At 42.4% G+C, this 5882-nt stretch overlaps 1 pseudogene; it reads right to left on the reverse strand.

Annotated features, from left to right (window-relative positions):
- Positions 1 to 4750: 4750 nt before the first annotated feature.
- LOC102827186 lies at positions 4751 to 5621 on the reverse strand (annotated as a pseudogene).
- Positions 5622 to 5882: the final 261 nt, after the last annotated feature.

Consider the following 5882-nt stretch of genomic DNA (forward strand, 5'->3'; position numbering starts at 1 on the left):
TAGTGAGGTTGGCCCAGGATCGGACATTGTTTTGTTCTGCTGTGCATGGGGTCGCTATGAGTTGGTTCCAACTCGATGGCACCTGACAACAACAACAACAACAACAACAGCCTGAGTCCAGTTGACTTTAAATCCCCAGTGGGTACTGGGGCTGGTACCGAAGACACAATCAGTCAATAAGTTTGGAAAATGCGATGAAAGACCTGCTAAAAGAGGTATTCAGAATATAAAATATTTCTTAGCCCCTTCAGCTGGAAACATCCCCTCCTCTTAGGAGCATTGGACTTGGAAGTGTCCACCCTTCTGGGGCTCAGCTGTGGAACTGTAACCCTGCTAAATATCCACTGGGGCCTAGGAACCTCCTTGTCCTTTACTCCTGTCCTGATCCCTAGCTCAGTTTTGATTCTAGATTTTGCTCTGGCTTAATTCTTCAGCTTAATCCTTTGGCCCAGGTAACCAGGAATCCAGACACCTTCTCCCAGCATGTTTTCGTTTTCCATGGACAACCAGTAACTATATCAGGGCTTGCCCAGAGCAAAGGTTAAGGAAAAAGTTTTGCAACAACATATGACTGTTGTGAAAAGCAAAAACAATAAGAAAGAAAGCAAGGAGAAAATAGTTGAAAGGAGATAAAACATCAGAGTTATGGGCTCCAGAGCCAGAGGGATCCAGACATGGCCCCCGGCACAGCTGCTCCTGGTTGCTTACCCCTGGGCACCGTACTTCACTTCTCTGAGTCTGTTCCTTCGCCCTTTAAAGGGGGATGAGGATGTCACCTCAAGGAATTAGTGGGAGGATCAAATGAGACTATTTTACAAGTGTTGGGAGCCAAGCACTTGTTAACAGTGATGTTGTTAATTGTTATCAAGTCATCTGCATTCATGGCTTGTGCATGTGGAATGGAACCAAACATTGTTCAGTCCTGCACCATCTCCATGACCTTTCTCGTGTTCGAGGCCATTGTTGTGCTTTTGTGCCAATCTACTTCATGGAGCGGCGTCTCTCCTCTGCTGACACTCGATTGTACCAAACACGATATCCTGTTCTAGCAATTGGGCTTTTCTAATGACATGTCCAATGTAAGTGAATTGAAGCCTTGCTAGCCTCACTTCTAAGGAATATTCTGGTTTATTCAACAAATCTTGGCTCTTATTATCTCTGGAGTCCTGGTGTGGTGTTGCAGGTCAATTGCTGGACTGCAAGTTTGGTTTGAACAACAATCATCATCACTAGGATATGGAACCTAGTCTTACACACTGCTACTATTTCTAGGGAGTCCTAGTGTGGTGCTGTAATGTCAGCTGAACTAAAAGGTCGGTGGTTCAAATCTAGGTGCTCCTTGGAAACCTGTAAGCGTCACTACGAGTTGGAACTGACTTAATGGCACTTAACAACAACAACAACAACAACCATTTCTAGAGAGTCCTGGTGTGGCACTGTAAGATAAGTACTGTACCGCAAAGTCGGTTTGAAACACAAGGTTGGTGGTTCAAACTCACCAGCCACTCCTCGGAAACCCTATTCAGGGTTGCTATGGGTTGGAACCAACTTGACGGCACTTAACAACAACAAAGCCATTTCTAGTATGTAGCAGAGCACCTGGTGCTCAGTGAATAGTTGTTGAATAAATGAAAATATCCTTTAGGAAGAAATGCAGCTATTTGGTAAAGAATTGGAAAGGAGGTTTGCTTTAATACCTTCGTGTATACTGACCAGCTTGAACTTCCTGAAGATGATCACCCACCTCACTCTCCTTTCAGCCAAGATCGGTTTGTTAAAGAATCAAGGAGCCTGCTAGACTCTGCATATTACAAGTTCTCAGGCATATTCCAGGAGTTTTATCTTGGCATGATGTTCAGAAACTGGGAGGCACACAGGGACATGGGCTTCACCTCAGGTAGATGTTGGAGACCCAGCTCTCTTCTTCATCAGCTGAAACCTTGACAAAGTGACTTGATTCTCTGAGCTTTAGTTTCCTATCTTAAAATGAAGTCAAGCTCTATAGAATTGCAAAATTTCTAAGTCTGGTCCATTGAGGGTGCTCAGTAAATGCTGGTTGCTCCCCTGAACAGATGATTAAATTGAAACCCATAAATCTAAGGAAGGGGTTTCATGATGGAACATTTACTCCAGAATGTGAGTTTTTAGGGCATTCAACTAAATAATTTAAAGCAGACTTATTGTGCATAAGAATCATTAGCAAACTTTTTAAAACCAGGACTTTGAACTGGTTCATTCTGGTTCTACACTTTAACAAGATCTCCAGGTGATTGGTTCTGATTCAGGTGGAAATGATCGTGTTACAATGTAGATTCTAGTTCAGAAAATGTAGGGGAGAAAGGCAAATTCTCAGCAGGAGGTAGAACCAGAAGGAACCAGTTTGAAGCCCTGGTTAATACACAGTTTGCTAGCCACCTCCCCTATGGTGCTTCTGATTCAATAAGTCTGGGATGAGATCTGAGAAGTTTCATTTCTAACACGCTTCCTGGGTGCTGGACCTGGGACCATACCTTGAGAACTACTGATGTAAAGACTGAGATGCCAGAGAAGTGGACACCCAGGTAGCCTTAAAGACAATGACAAAATACAAATAGATTATCATATGTTGTTGTTGTTGTTAGGTGCCATTGAGTCAGTACTGACTCACAGTGACTCTATGCACAACATAACAAAACATGCCCCTGAATCCGTTGCTGTTGCCACTTGGCCAATCCATCTCGCTGGGGGTCTTCCTCTTTTTCTCTGACCCTCCACCTTACTAAACACGATATCCTTCTCCAGTGACTACTGGTCCCTCCTGACAATATATCTGAAGTATGAGAGATGAACTCTGGCCATCCTGGCTTCTAAGGAGCACTCTGGCTGTACTTACTCCAACACAGATCTGTTTGTTCTTTGGACAGTCCATGGCACTTTTAGTATTCTCCTCCAACACCATAACTCAAAGGCATCAATTCTTCTATGGTCTTCCTTATTCACTGTCCAACTTTTGCATGCATATGAGGTTATTGAAAAAACCACGGCTTGGGTCAGGTGTATGTTAGTCTCAAACAACATCTTTGTTCTTCAACACTTTAAAATGTCTTGTGCAGCGTATTTGCCCAATGCAGTACATCATTTGATTTCTTGACTGCTGCTTCCATGAGTGTTGATGGTTGATCTGAGAAAAATGGAGTATTTGATAACTTCAATCTTTTCTCCATTTATGTGAATATTATTTACTGGTCCATTGGTGAGGATTTTTGTTTTCTTTATATTGAGATGCAATCCATACCAAAAGCTGTGATCTTTGATCTTCATCAGTAAGTAATTTAAGTCCTCTTTGCTTTCAGCAAACAAGGTTGTATCATCTGCATATCGCAGGTTGTTAATGAGTCTTCCTCCAATCCTGATGTCATGTTTTCCTTCATATAATCCAGCTTCTCAGATTATTTGTTCAGCATACAGATTGAATGAGTATGGTGAAAGAATACATCCCTGGTGCCCACCTTCGCTAATTTTAAACCATTTGTTGTTCCCTTGTTCTGTTTGAACAACTGCCTCTTAGTTTATGTACAAGTTCCTCATCTACATAATGAAGTGCTCTGGAAAACCTATTCTCCGCAATGCTGTCCATAGCTTGTCATGATCCACACAATTAAAAGCCTTTGCATTGTCAATAAAGCACAGGTAAACATCTTCCTAGTATCCTCTTCTTTCAGCCAAGATCCATCTGACATCAGCAATGATATCCCTCGTTCCATTTCCTCTTCTGAATCTGGCTTGATCCTCTGGAATTCCTCTGTCAATATACGGTTATAGCCAGTTTTGCATTATCTTTAGTAAATATTTACTCTCATGGGATATCAATGATATTGTCTGATGATTTCTGCATTCTGTTGGGTCACCTCACTTTGGAATGAGCACCAATGCAGATCTCTTCCACTTAGTTGTCCAGGGAGTTAGTTGTCTTCCAAATTTCTTGGCATGGATGAGTGACTGCCTCCGGTACTTCACCAGTTTGTTGAAAGATTTCAATTTTTATTCCATCAATTCCTGGTGCTTTGTTCTTTGCCAATTCCTTCAATACACCTTGGACTTCTTCCTTCAGGATCATTGGCTCTTGATCAGATGCTACCTCTTGAAATGGTTGAACATTGACCATTTCTTTTTGGTACACTGACTCTGTGTATTCCTTCCATCTTCTTTCGCTGCTTTCTGTATCATTCAGTATTTTGCCCATAGAATCCTTCAATATTGCTAAAGTCATATCCAAGGGCAAAGAATCCAGCAAATACTTTGTAAAAGAACACACAAGTTTATAATATGACGAGCGGACAGGATTGATTAGAAGTAAAACCATCCCTAGATAAATCCATTTATTTAGGAAACTTTCGATGAAATAGATTGATTGCAAGGAAATGTAATCACTCATTCTGTTTTCAGCTTCTGACGGGAGAGTGGGGATTCATTCACTGATTGAGGAAACCAATGCTGTTTAATAACCCAGACTTCATCGCAGACTGAAACGATGCCCCTTCCTGCTTCTTTTACTATTCTGGACTCTGTCAGAACCACAGTTCTTATTGGCCAGATCTACTAAACATCTTCCTATTTCTTCAAGAAATCTGAAGTCTGTATAAAGTGTGTCTTCAGCTAATGTGTATGTGTGGAGAACTTTCTGACTGAGTAAGTGGGTGTGATGAGTGATGGACACATAGCTGCCATAGCTGACCACTACCTCAGAGGTCCCCAACCTGGGTCTCATAAATCACCTGGGGAGAGTGACAAGGGTATGAGGCCTGATTCTCTCCTCTTGTCTGTACTCAGAATTCGGAGGATTGAAGGTTTGTTTTTGCTCTCTATTTTTAATATGAGCATATTTATTTGTCACTCTTAGAAATCTATTTTCTTTTTGACTGGACTCAGACTTGGAGGTAGAGGCTGTTCAGAGAGGACAGCCTCCGTCTCTAGGCAATCTGTTCCTGATGTTTTTCTTTGGCCTCCTTAATCCTCTTGGCCAACATTTTGGCATATTCTGAGGCCTCCTCTATATTTTTCTTAGTACGCTGTTTTTTCAGAGCATTCCGCTGATGTTTGTGTTGCAGGACACGTGGAGTAACAAGACACTAAATCTTGGATGCTTTGGTCCTGGGTTTCTTGTCTTCTTTGTTCAGTGGTTTTCTTACAACATACTGGCAGACATCCTCTTCTTTCAGAGAGACTGAAAAGTTTGTGGATCCTGCTAGCTCTTTTGGGCCCAGTAGTATCAGTCAGTCCTGAGATACCTTTCTCTCCTTTTTTTTTGCAGTAACTAAGTTGAGAACACTCAGGTTGACATCCACAATGCATCCCTAGACAGATTTGCACTTTCTTTCTCCATTTCTCCTTGGTCTGTAACAGGAATGCCCCTTACTCAGAAGCAGGTGGATGCAGCCATGAGTCAAGACCTTCATGGGAAAACCTTGCTCGTTGTTCCCACCACTGAGGCAAACAACATCACCCTTCCACTTGTCACCCAGCAACTCAGCAACAAATTTTGTGGCCATTCGTTTCTCATAAAAGGTACAAAGTTTGCATTCATCATCCACTTCAACGAGTTTCTGGCAGCTGGTGGCTGGGAAGGAGATGTTCAGCTTCATGGTGAAGCCCCTGATGGCCTCCTCTCTTTCTATTTTTAAAAAGCTCTGCAGGTAGTTCAGATGTGTACCCAGAGCTAAGAATCCCCGCCAGAAGCCCTGGTTATGACATTGAACAGGAAAAGGTAAAAACATTCACTGCCCTCTCTGCCCAGGAGACAAGCTAAAATGCTAATCAGGTTACTGAGTGGGACCAATCCTCTGGTTTCCCTCTTGTCTTCAAACAGGTCCGCAATCCAACCTCTCCCCGATTCTGACTCCATA

This window comes from Chrysochloris asiatica, unplaced genomic scaffold (genome assembly GCF_000296735.1).
Source record: "Chrysochloris asiatica unplaced genomic scaffold, ChrAsi1.0 scaffold00006, whole genome shotgun sequence".
NCBI lineage: Eukaryota > Metazoa > Chordata > Mammalia > Afrosoricida > Chrysochloridae > Chrysochloris > Chrysochloris asiatica.